This window comes from Sphaerodactylus townsendi, linkage group LG02 (assembly GCF_021028975.2).
Source record: "Sphaerodactylus townsendi isolate TG3544 linkage group LG02, MPM_Stown_v2.3, whole genome shotgun sequence".
Lineage (NCBI taxonomy): Eukaryota > Metazoa > Chordata > Lepidosauria > Squamata > Sphaerodactylidae > Sphaerodactylus > Sphaerodactylus townsendi.
The window spans coordinates 118,922,169-118,935,795 of record NC_059426.1 but is presented as its reverse complement, the minus strand read 5'-3'; the positions used below and the strand labels follow the sequence as shown (position 1 = coordinate 118,935,795).

Sequence of the window (13,627 nt, the reverse complement as noted above, 5' to 3'; positions counted from 1 at the left end):
CATTCTGGTTTTCTGGGACTAACATTCTTCCTTTCAGTTTTGAAATTACCGAAATCATTGGCTTCAAGGGAGTCACACGATGCAATGTCAGCTGTGTTACTGCCTTATGTCACTGCTTGCCTCATTAATCAGAATGAAGAGTATCAGTTTGGTTTCCCTCCATTTTAATAGGATTTTAGCAACCTGAAATATAAGTCCCATGCACCAAAGAAGAGAAATTAGGATCCTATGCTTTTTATCAGTACAAAAATATCATTATATTAACAAATTGGCACAACTAAGATCATTGTTGTCATATGAATCAACTCTAAGAAGACAACAGTGGCATTTGCAGTAACACAGACAGAAAGGTAGATGTTCAGAATGTTAATAATTTCCTAATCATTTCCTTTTTTCAGCTGCTGAGGCGATAGCTTTCAGGCTGTTATGTGCTTTAAAAGGAAACTGTTTGTTAAATTGGCAGGACATGCATAGAGCACAGGAAGATGCTTGGAGCTGGTCTCTAGCCCAGGTTCCACAGGTGTTGTTGCTTCAAACTGCAGAAGAAAATAAAGTAGGACTTGTTTGATGGGGGAAAAAATCTGACTTGATGTTTGGATCTTCCTACTGCAGGGATGTCAAACCACAAGCTTGCTTTAGCGACGCTGCCCTTCTTCAGTCAGCCAAACATCACTCTGAAATTCTTTCGTGAGTTGTGGTTTCCCGATTCTGCCATAAGCAAATCTGAGGGCTGCTCAGTTCTTAGAACCAGTAACTATTTGTGTACATTTTGGTAAACTTTTAAGCAAGGCCATGCCAAGGTAAATCTTACATGCTAATGGATCTGGGCTTTGGGATATATTATACAGTCTCGTAAGATTTCACAGTTTTGTTATTTAAAATACTTTTCCCCACCCCCACAAAGCCAGAGATGGTTTCCACATACAGTGGAAAAATAGAAAATTGAGAAGACTTGAAAAGCTGCCATTATGACCACCAAAGCTTAGCATAATGAAAGCCTGGAACAGGCCTGGTTCTGTTATTAGTGGAAATGGGCCCCACACAAATCATGCATTTGAACAACCCAGACTTTGTGGACATTTGGGTTTAGACTGAGTTGACAATGAAGGACATACTTGCAAGCCAGTTTCTCATGCTCCAATTTTAGGACAATGTTAGAAACATGCCCAGGAACAGCAGGGATGGTGGATTGTAGAAGGATGCAACTGATCACTCCTCTGTCAAGTTTACAAACTACAATCCACTTGCTGAAACAACACACACACACACATCCCACACACACAACTGCTGTGAAGTCAGGTGGAAGAGGGTACACTTGTTTTCACATTGGCTTTCAAAACCGTAGATCGTCACAGAACAAAACAATGTAAAGGTACAAATAAATACAGTAGCTTTTCAAAAATGCTTGTATTTCAGAAGCACCTTCTCTTTTCACCTCGCAGCACTTATGTTCCCTGCTTATGGCCACAAGATACAATTGAAATTTACCACAACCTTGTTTACTTAGCTCTTCAAAGAGCAGAAGCAATGCAAATTTCAATATCCTGCTAGCTTAAAAGAATAGAGCAAAGCTGGAAATGGGGGAAGAGAAAAAGAGTGGTTCAAAATTCAAGGGCAGTAGGTTTACTTCTTGTTCTATCAGACTTGATGCAGTGTCCTTCGTTCCTTCAGAGAAATAAACAGGAAAGTGACAAATGTTATGGTTACTGTTTACCAAGTAAAAACCAACAATCTTTTGTTCAGTTCTATAAACTATACCATGAAGTATGAAGAATAAAACTACAGGACAAACTAGAGTTGGAAGAAAGGTCACCATTACCAGCTCAGCTATTGCTTTCCTGAAAATAACTTGACCCATGACCCATTTTTCAAGTCAGATCCCAGACTCTCTCAGCCAGCTGTCTGGAAACCACAGTAGGTATTTGAAGGCACATGAGAAAGAGTTGGTTCTAATCTTCAAGGGAGGAAACTGAAGGAACAAGGTGGCTACTTACGGCAGACTGTTATTTTTTCTTCAGCGCCTTCTCGCATATTTTCCTCACATGTGTTTTCTGCCCTCCCCCTTCCTGTTGCAGCCTTCTGTTTCCTCCTAAAATCCTGCCTGCCTGGATCAGTAAGCCCTCAAGAACAGAATGGGTGTGTATGTGACAAAGTTTGGGGGTACAGTGAGAGAGGGAAATCAGCAAAATCCTGCTATTCTGTGTACCTACGATAAGCAGAAATGACAATTAGGATCCAAACAACAGTGTTGTGTGTCATTGATGACATTGACAAAGGGAGCTTTGACTCTCGAAAGTTTATATCCTGAAAATCCTGTTGGTCTCTAAGGCTCTACTGGACTTACTTCTGGCTGTTCTACTGCAGACCAACATAGCTACCCTCTGAAACTATCTCATTGGTGACACTGCCAAATCTCTGCATTATCTCTCCCAGCCGTTTTATGCGGGGCTTTGAACCCTGAAAGCACAGGCCCAGTGCATACAGGACCAGCTCAGGAACTGGAGTTGTGCTGATTATCTTTTGTGTTCAAATGTTATTTTCCAATTTCTTTGTAAGCTGTTTTGAGACCTCGGCAGGGACAAAAATGGAATAGAAATACATACGTAGAAATATAAAATAGATGTTAAACAACATGGGAATAAAATGGAATCATGGGGGACCTAATAACCCTTGGCAATGTTACCAAACAGAAATGTCCTGCAACACCCCCCCAAAATCAAAACAAAATACAGGAATGTAGCATCCTGATAACCCAGAAGGATGTCATGGCTGATGGTATAAAGAGCCAATGAAAGCTCCAATTTCTGTTTTCAGTTTAAGAGGTTTCTGTGTTCTATTTAACATTGTGGTTTTAATCTTTAAAACCTTAAATAACTTAAGAACCACAAGCTCCTAAAAGGTACCATGATCTGGGACTGACTTCATCTATGGACCCATAAAAAGTGGATGACAAGTAAGCATGATAGTGGCATATTTACTGATGGATATAGATTATCTCAATCTATTGCACATCCTAAAGCTCTCAGTGAAAGTGAAGGATTTGCATATGGAACTACTGATTCTATGCATCTGATAGATCATGGGTCCCAATGTAGTGCTCCTGCCAATATCTTTTCTGGCGGCTGCCCAACAAGGTTTCTGATTTGCACTGGAGATGCTTCAGTAGCAACTGTCACCACAGCACAAGGATCTTCACTGAAAGTAAGCTGTGGCCATTTTGTTACTGGATGCACCTGGGACAGTATCCATTTTGTGATAGCCATTTTGTGGCTATACCCACTACACTGTGTCAGGTTTCTGAAGGCTGTGGAACTCTGAGATAGACTGTGCAAGAATCAACACATAGAAAGAACTAGAAGAACAAACCATATTGTTAAAAACTTGGATCGGCAAGTGCTATAATTTACAATTATCTTTTACAAATAAAAAATGTTAGTACCATAAACATGTGTCTTTGTTAACAAGTGTAACCTGTTTTGGTTCACTGAAAAATTTAGATGGCATAATGTAGCAACATAAGTCCATGATCAGACTAAACATACTGTTGGAGAACAATATTATGTGACCTGGAAAGGCTGAGTAGTCAATTAAGTAGCATGTGACCTGTTTTACTTCTAGTATCTGTAAATATGGATATTTGTTTGAAACATTTCTATCCTGCCTTCCTAGTGGGTGTGTTCAAGGTTACTCACAATACAAAACTATAAAGCAACCAACAATAATTCAACAATATCAATAAAATAAAAGAAGCATATAGAAGCAGAATCAAAAGCAGCAGCAAAATGTAACAGAAAAACAGGAAACTGTCCTGGAGAAGAGAACAGTCAGGTGCCTGAAAGATAGCAGTGTAGACACTGGGTAAACTTAGTTGGAGAGGGTATTCCAGAATGGGATCTTCCAGATTATAGGTATGTAGGTGAAGGAATGCAAACATTAAATTAAGGGGCATGTTCAGACACTTATATGGGCAGGTTCTTGTGATACTCTGGTTCAAAGGCTTTAAGAAGTGAAAATACTAATTTAAATTGTACCCAGAACAACTGAAAATGTGTTAATGTTTGGACCTCCCCCCCCTCCCACAAAATGTTCTCTGACTTACAGGACATTCCAGAGCCAAGCAGTCCTGGAAGTGCTGCAAAGGATGGGCCAGCCCTGGGATTTTTGGTGCCTTAGTTGAATTACTTAACTATTACCACCCTAGGCTACCAGGAAACCACCACAGCCCTTCTCCTCCCGCTGCACCATGCAGAAATCACCAGCACTCACACTGTCCTTGCTGTGGCTGGAGCTTTCCATGATATCGTGCCTTCCAACATGATCAGATTGGGAGGCAAAAACACTGGAAAATGGCCCTGCCCCCTGACTGAAAGAAGAGGAAATGACAAAAGGGCCTGCCTTGCTCTCCTGATAGCAGGATAAAAGGAAGATGTAGGTTCACTATGTGATGACCACTGAGATGAGGAACACTACGTGCTGTGGCAGACTCTAACAATGGGGGAGGTGGGGTGGAGAAAGAGTTGGTTTTGGAGCCCCTCCACCTCTGATGCCCAAAGTCAACCCTGCTAGAAGGACCCCTCAGCTCAGCTTGGCCAGAGGTGACAATGAGAATGCAATTCCTCCTAAAAAACCCACTGGCCATGTTTGAGACTGGGACTACTTGGGAGAGATCCAGTGGTGGGATTCAAATAATTTAACAACCAGTTCCGGTGGTTGGATTCAAATAATAATTCATGAGAATAAGAGAATTTTTACTGAAGACCTGTGGTATGTACAATATAAAGGACTTTTTGAAAGCAGTTTTTAAAAGTGGATAACTATTGCAGGTCCAAAAGTTGTTCACACTGAGATCTCTGAGAAAGTGTCTGGCATAAGAATACTTTTTCCTTTGCTGCTTTCTCACCATTCCTTCCTGAAGACAAGAAATGCCAACAAAGCTAAAAGCAACAGACAAGATTTCTTAGGCAAACCACATATCCACAAGAAGCCAAAAGTGAAGGGAACATCAAACATTTCCTTCTTTTCGTTTCTAAATTATCAAGGAAAGCTTTGCTAAAGAAACCTCTTTATGGGAATTAGAACAAATGTACTATCAACCTCAAGATTACTTTTCAGCTCGAATCTGGAATAAATGGACATGTTACCCCTTAGAGGACCACAGCACCAGGTATGTGTGGCCCCTACCTCCTTCACAACAAAAACAATAGCAAACAGTAGCACTATGAAGTTTATATTTCCTGTTTTTTCTAGCAAGGATCTGAACTCAAGGAACCTTTCAGCGTTACTAGCACTGCATGTCTGAGTATCAAAAGAGTACTGGACTCAGCTTTTCAGTCTTTAAAAAGAGGTTCCAATCAAAACTATTTTAGATGTAGCATTATTCTCCACCCAGCTCTATGGAGGGAATACAAACCATTATAATTCAAAGAACGTTCTTGCAATCAGACCCGCCCTGAAACTATTTCCAAACAGAGAATCTAAATTACCATGTTTACAGCATCTGCAGTTGAGCCAAGTACAAATCAAGATGAATAGCTGTGACGCACAAGGTAGAGTGCAGAAGTATGCAGCTGGGTCTGCGAACAATATAGGCCCTTGGTGCTAAAGCTCTTCTAATGCCTTTCACAGAGCTCAGAAACAACAACAAAGGAGGAAAGGGAGAGAGAGGGAGAGCAAAATTCCAGTAAGATGAGTGAAAACATAGCACAAATCCCAAGCTGATCTGCTAATGGGCAATAGAAATTACTTACAAAGGGCAAGTAGGGAATTCAATTAATTAGCAATTTGACTGCACTACAGGGAAGAAGAACAGAAAAGAACACTGGCAATATCATAAACTGCCTCTGTTCTGCTGCTCTTGTTAGTGGCTTAAAAAAAGGCCTGTAGAAAACTTTACGGGAAGAAAAAACAGATTTCTATAAAGTAGAAAGTACCCCTCCCCCGCTCCGGCTCCTGGCAAATAGAAGGGGCCAGTCCAGACAATATTTTCTTACATCCAAGAAGACATGAGCAGTGGGTAATTCCTTATGCCTGCTCTGAAGATTCTTGACTTGAAAAGGCATGGGGTGGGTTGGGGAGGGAATCACAACAGAACATACCTGTCATATTTTTAAAACGGAAAATTCAATTAATTTCAACAGGCCTTACCATTATGCAGTGTATTTGTGAATGAAGTGGAAAGGAAGTACATTGATAAATCCTAAATAAATCAGTGTGTCACCTGTACTTTGTATTTCTTAATTTCTTGAAGAAATTTGCTTTTAAAGCATCCATGAACCTCCACCTGGATGCTTTGCCATTCACAGCTCTTTAGCAAAGGCAATCGATAAATTAGTTTCCCCTCCGCCTGATTTACTTTATAATAGTGGCACTGCCAATGACTGTATTCAGACTTCATCTAGGACAGGGGTCGGCAACCTTTACCACCCAAAGAGCCATTTGGACTCGTTTTCCACGGGCCCGAAGATCTACCAAGATGGAGAGGCAGCTCGGCACGGAGCAGCCTCCGGTTCGGTCCCTCCACTCACCTTTCCTTCCAGCGCTGGGAGGCGGAGGCGCCGATCAGGGAAACCCACTCTGCCCAACGGGGCAGGCAGCCACCTACTTCATGGGGCAGAGGGGGGATAGCAGCTGCAGCCTGCCTGGTGCCACTACCTCTTGTGCTGCGGGAGGCGGCGCCGCCAGGCAGGGAATCCCCCTCCGCCCGATGGAGCAGGCAGCCGCCTGCTCTCCGTGTGGCAGAGGGGGGATTGTGGCTGTGGGGATGGCAGAGGGGGATGGCAGCTGCTCTGGAGGGACATGCCCACACTACCCTCTGACTCTCAATGGTTATACCTCATACTCTTTATCTACCATCAAAGTTAGCAAATGCGGTAGACCTAAGGGCGGTTTTGCTGTCCTGGTGTCCAATAATATTACATCTAGGCCCTTACAGAGTTGTCCTCCAATTGCTCAGGCAATTAACATTGGTTGGGGGTTCCCCACGCCTTTTGTGGTAAATATCTATTTTCCAACAGGTCAAGATCTAACTACCACAACTCAGACCTGGAACAATTTTTCTTGTTTCATAGAGGAACTAGAAAGGAAGTCACTCTCTGCAAAAATAATTATTTCAGGTGACTTTAATGCTAGGGTAGGTAATGATTTATTTAGTATATAATCTAAAGAGGCTCTAGATGATGAGAACACTTTATTTCTGCTTACTTCCTACTTATGATATTCTGAAGATTTAGTAGTTAATTTTGCTGGTATTAACCTGATTAAGTTTGCCACTCATTCCCACAAATTTTGGTTAAATGGTTTAAAAACTTTTGCAAGGGCTGGTGATTTCACATATGTATCCTCTCATGGTTCCAGTGTCACTGAATTATGTTTTGATTCCCCTGTCCCTTCCATCTCACATTATTTCTTGTGATATTGATCATTACTTTGTTAGTGATCATTTGCCAGTTTTGTTTTCTATTGCTATAACTGAAACTGCTAACTCTACTGCTCCTGAGATTGATACAGCTGCCCAAGAGCCGCTTCCAAAAATAGTTTGGTCTGCCAATCTGGGAAAACTCTCTAACTCTCTCCTTTCCTCCCCTTTATTTTCTCAACATATATAAATTCTAAGACCAGCTTTCCATGGGTGGGGATTTCACTATATGATGTTCAGATTCATCAGTTTGTGGGAAGTTCTGACACATGACTCCTCCTCATCTTATAGAAAGCATAATACTATCAATTCTTGGTTTGATAAAGAGGGTATGATGATAAACAATCAAATTTGAGAGCTTTATGTGATTTATCGTCAAACATATATTCTTTGTATGAACAGCTTTTAGAATTTAGATCCCATCTTCGTCAAATTGCCAAGATTAAACATCAGAATTTTGTATTATTTAAATGGAATCAACTTTTGTAGGCCACTAATACTAATAAAGCTAAATGGTTTGGGTCTTTTGGTTAATAGCACACCTACTCCCTGGTAATAGCTCACCCTACTCCCAGCTATCTTCTGTCTCTTCTATTGCTCCAGCCAAATGGTATGCTCATTATTCTGATTTATATTATGACCCCTCTGCACCGGTTTCTACTTTAACTTTTGTACCTTCAGTGTGGGAGACTTGACCCCCAGTTTCAGTTGAGGAGATTGTCAATTTGATTAAGTGTCTTAACCCAGAAAAGGCCTCTTGCCCTGACTCGCTCATTTCTGGAACTCTGAAGATGAACCCAGATTGGTGGGCACCTGTACTGGCAGCCCTGTTCCCTTTAATTAATGAATTTGGACTAATACTTAAATCTTGGTTGAATGTGATCATAGTTCCAATTCATAAAAAGGGCGATCTTACCATTCCAGCAAATTTCCGCCCTATAAGTCTTTTATCAGTGGCTGGCAAGATCTATGCCAATTACCTCCTTAACAAACTTAATTACTGGGTTTCCCAATCTAATATTCTAGGACCAGTGGTGGGATTCAGCAGGTTTACACCACTTCAGCAGAACCGGTTGTTAAAATGGTGCTTGTAAACAACCAGTTGTTAAATTATTTGAATCCCACCACAGTCTAGGACCTGAGCAAATTGGTTTTATCAAAGGGAAATCCACACTGCACCATGCTTTAGTTCTGAACTATCTTGCCAGTAGATACACCTGCTCTACTAAGTTGTTTGTCGCCTTTTTAGATCTGAAGGTGGCATTCCATTCAGTTGCGAGAGGTCTTTTATGGGACAAACTGCTGTCTCTTGAAATAGATCAAAGATTTCTGTTCTTAACAAAGCAATTGTACTCCAATACAACCTGTCAGGTTAGACTTTCCAGTGAAGGGATGCTTACATCTACTATGCCAACCACCAAAGAAGGGTTGCCTATTGACTCCCCTCTGGTTCAATCTTTTTTTGAGTGATCTTGCTCCAGTTCTGTCCAAGTTAGATGGACACAGTCCTAAACTTGGTGCTGCTTGTGTACCAGTCCAGCTTTATGCTGATAATGCAGTGCTGTTATCTTTATCTCTTGCGGGTCTTAAACGACTTTTACATTGTTGTGCCCAGTACTGTCAAGAAAACCGATCAGAGCTCAACTTTGAGAATTTTGAGGTAGTTGTTTTTGCTAAAAAGTGGAAACCCTATCATTGGTCTATTAACAACCATAAGCTTGAGCAAGTCAAGCATTTCAACTACCTTGGCATCACATTAAGTTACAATCTATCCTGGTCACATCAGAGGAAAAAAGCCCTAACTAGTGCCTCTTGTAACACTGATGCAATAACTCTTTTTCACTATACAACCGACAATCAATATATCCTGGTGGCCATAAAAATATTTTGTGCCAGATTTGGCTCTCAACTCCTGTATGGTATTCCCATCTGGATCAGAGCAGTCAATCAATTGATTAATTCTATCCATTCTACGTTTCTTTGAGAAATCATGTGTCAGCCAAGAGTGCCTCTTACCATGCCTTGTGCATCGTGACAGGGTAGACTATTATTGAAACAATGGCCTAATTAAGAACATTTAAATTCTGGCTTCAGATCCAGTTTTTTTCAATCTGCTTCTAGTCTTGTATACCTACTGCTTACGGAGTCAACATTCTCTCATTGGCATTCCATAACTGAGAACAAATTATCAGAGGTTGATTTATCTGTTGACTCGCTGAACACGTTGTCATCTTCTGAAGCTTGGTATACTATTAAAAACCATTCATTAGATTCAGATTTCCAATATTTAGTACGGGCAGCAAATAAAACGTGCTCTCCATTATCTATTGGAATCCCACCTATCCGTGGCTGTCTGGCTAATTACCTTTGTGTCTTATGGAATCCTAAACAAAGACGTGTGTATTCTAGCCAGGTTCAATGTAATCCCTTCTGCCCTGTCAACCGGCAGGTACAATAAAACAGAGAAAGATAAAAGAATCTGCTCTTGTGGTATGGGTGTGGAAACTTTAGAACATACTCTCTTTCACTACCACAGATACACACAAATCAGAATGAAATTTGGTAACTCTATATTTGCTAAATGTGAGAGATTAACAGACTCCTTAAAGATCCCTTTTTTGCTGAATTGTACTGACACGGTTTGCTGTGAGAGAGTTGCTAACTTTCTTCTTGAAATTGTAGATAGTCTTTAATTTCACACTATTTGTACTTTGAGTTAATGTGTCTCACTATGAGACTGTTGCTAATAATTTGTTTGTAACCATAGCTTTTTGTCCATTTTTTTGTACCTTCAATTGTATTTGGGCCAATGGTCTCTTATTCTCTTACTGTACTTTTTGTTATTTTGTATGATGCCAATAAAGGCTTTTGTTTCGTTTCAAACACTTTGTTCCTTAACCAAGCTAAAGATTTGGAGGTGCAAGCCTGTACAGTCAGCCCCTCCCCCTCCCCTGCATGAAACCTGCAAGATTTAACTGTGCCTCATTAGGAATTTTAATACTGACTAGTGTTTGCTCTTAACAATGGGGTTAAAGCTGGTTACTAACCACGTATGTAACAAATCCTTGTTAATGTGGGGGGAACAGAATTTGCTTGTAAGTGAGAATGGAATAGAGAGCCATAATAAGCAGGGCCCTAATCTGTCATCCGTGGTGGAAAGACAAACAGAATTATGCCTGCTCTAGCCCATCTCTTGATCTTCCTTTGCAAATGTTATTTCTTTACATGACTGGTTCTGCTATTCCCATCTGCATGGAAGAATCATAACAAACAGTACTGATTTCATAGCTGGAAGGAGAGGTAGGGCAACAGCTGGTGTAGGAAAGGGATAAAGGAGGCCTGGGCTGTCCTGTGGAGCAGAGGGACAGCTGAGCTGGGAACATACTTCTGAGGAAAGTAAGAATCGAACACTGGGGAGGGGGTAATGAAGAACTGGGGTGGAGGGAAGATGCAGAGAAGAAAAATCTAAAAGAAAGGAACAACAGGAGATGTGAGAAAAATGGAAACGAGGAAAGTAAAACAGAAAAATCAGAAGCAGCAAAAAAAGCTCAAAGAAAACAAGGAAAAACTCACTAAAACAAAGGCTCAAGGAAATAAGAATACAAAACTAATCACATATTAATCATCATTAGGTGCATTACAGATCCCAAGAGACACTGGCCATTTCCACACAAAGCACCATTTTTCCAACCTGAAAGTCCCAATGAGCCACTGTTTCCCCAAGCACATTCACATTTACAGCTAAGTATACATAAATACTGCATAGAGTTTCAAGGTTTGCAAAGCCTTCAATCAAATTTCAGTTTGCCATGATGTCAAAATACAAACGAATGGGAAAACTGGTCTGTTTCTTACCTGAACTGGGATTCTTGTTGGGAGGGGATCAAATTTCAGTTTTCCCAGGTGAATGTTTTCAATGTTCTGATTTGCAGGCCCAGGCTAGTCTGATCTCATTCGATCTCAGAAGCTAAGAAGTTTTGGCCCTGGTTGGTATTTTTGATGGGAGGACACAAAGGAAGTCCAGAATCAGACAGTGGCAAATCATTCCAGTTTGTCTCTTTTCTGAAAACTCTATGGGTTCACCATAAACTAGCTATGACTTGATGGTACTTTCCATCATGCTTTCGAAATCATGGTAAACTTGGAAGTTTTCTACCATGCAGGTTACTTGCCCAAAGTTACCCAAGTCCATGGATCTCTGGCAGTTTCCCTGGCTTTACTTCAGTCTTTTTCAAACCTGCTTTGCTCCCAAATTTTGGAGAAATCACAGTAAAGTCTGGATATGTGATATGTGGGAGGAAATTTTTGAATTTTTTAGTCCTCAAGGCAGCCATTTCCCCTCACTAAGTTCCTATGGCAGCCACTTCCTCCCCCAACATGTTGGAAGCTTTTTATTTTTAAAAAATGGGTAGTGGAATGTTGCTATATAGAAATAGCATTGTAAGAATTGGTGTAGCAGGTTACCTGAATTCTTAGCTGACATTTTTAAAAAAGGTATGTCTCCAGATTTTTCTGTTGAGGACATAGAAGGAAAAAGGCATATCTTTGTGAGGGAAAATGCTAGAGACTTAGGCTCATTCCGCACATGCAGAATAATGCACTTTCAAACTGCTTTCAGTGCTCTTTGAGGCTGTGCGGAACGGCAAAATCCACTTGCAAACAGTTGTGAAAGTGGTTTGAAAACGCATTATTTTGCGTGTGCGGAAGGGGCCTTACAGTAATCTAATCTGCAAGTTAAATTCTAAAAACAAAAGATTTTCTTTTCAGTACTATAAAAAAAATTACTCAAATGGCAAGATTAAAACAATTAAAATACATTTCTTTTGCCCCTGTAATTTAAGACCAATCTTATGTATCTGTATTTAAGACCAATATTATGTATCTTCATAAAAGACAACAAAAAGTTTATCTTGATATTCAGATGGCTGAGAATAGCAAATGATGACTGTTCTATAGCTCACCATGTTACTAAATATGGTTTCAAATCTTTCATATATATTCAATCACAAAGCCCAGCTAATGAAATGCAGAGCCTTGCCCTGTCCTGCCCGTGATACTATTTCTATTTTGGCTCAGTGTGCATTTTGTTGGCAGGTTACCAGAGAGCATGCAACACATACTCTCCAATGTAAGTTTTAAAATGCATTTTTACTGGCCGGCTGTAATAGTGGGGACACTACTGAAAACTGAAGAAATGCTTGTGCATGCTATTTTGTGAAACTATTACAGGCATAGGCCCCTTTCGCACACGCAAAATAATGCATTTTCAAACCACTTTCACAAAAGTTTGCAAGTGGATTTTGCTATTCTGCACAGCTTCAAAGAACATTGAAAGCAGTTTGAGAGTGCATTATTCTGCATGTGCGGAATGAGCCATAGACTCCTATTCTTAAAACTGCTGATACAGTGACTTCTTCTTTGCTTTTTTGGCATACTAGAGGATATTGGTCACTACAGAATATATTTCTTAGGAAACAGCCATTTAAAAGAGCAGTTCCATAGCCAGCCTCTGCTACAACCAGCTTGGAATCTTTAGGTGGTTCCCTATAGTTTGTAAAAGCATTTTCTTCCTCACACAGCTCTTGCTTCTCTAGAACCTTTGTGAAGCCTCCTGGAGGCAGTATGTTCTCATCCTGAAGATTTAGGAGCCACAGCAGTAGTGGTTCTTCCTACAAAATTCATACTAACTATATCAGCCTGACATAATTTTGGTTGCCCTCAGGCTGGTCTGGTTTTCATACACCATTTAGCGTATTGTGAAAAACATGTTTTGCTCCACTTTTATTTTTGTTGTTTGCTGTTCACAAACGAATATGGCTGCTGTTCACAGAAGACGCCACCCTCCTATTTAGACATGAGATAAGTTTTAAAATCTTTATAATGATTCTTTTGACAGTGTAAACAGAGGCTCATTCCGCACATGCAGAATAATGCACTTTCAAACTGCTTTCAGTGCTCTTTAAAGCTGTGCGGAATAGCAAAATTCACTTGCAAACAGTTGTGAAAGTGGTTTGAAAACGCATTATTTTGCGTGTGCGGAAGGGGCCAGAGTCTTGGGTTACAGATTTACCTTGTTTTTCCCTCTTATTTTTTCTATGTCATCTTGGTTTAGGTACTTCATTAGGATACCTTCTTTGTGCACTTTTCTTATTAATTGCTATAATACTTTTTCCTGTGGTTCACTGCCAGCCTGTGAGCCCTCCACTCTTTGCC

General features: G+C 40.4%; 1 protein-coding gene across 10 annotated transcripts in view; it reads right to left on the bottom strand.

Moving 5' to 3' along the window:
- The window catches only part of RAD51B (RAD51 paralog B), a 401,339-nt gene that overhangs the window by 157,118 nt on the left and 230,594 nt on the right, over window positions 1-13,627 (bottom strand). For 2 of the 10 annotated variants that reach the window (XR_007243566.1, XR_007243567.1), the window contains exon 11: window positions 11,270-11,397. The exons of the other annotated variants lie outside the window; for them this stretch is intronic. The gene's annotated coding sequence lies outside the window, so the exon portion shown is untranslated. The remainder of the gene's footprint in view (window positions 1-11,269; window positions 11,398-13,627) is intronic. 10 annotated transcript variants of the gene reach the window in all.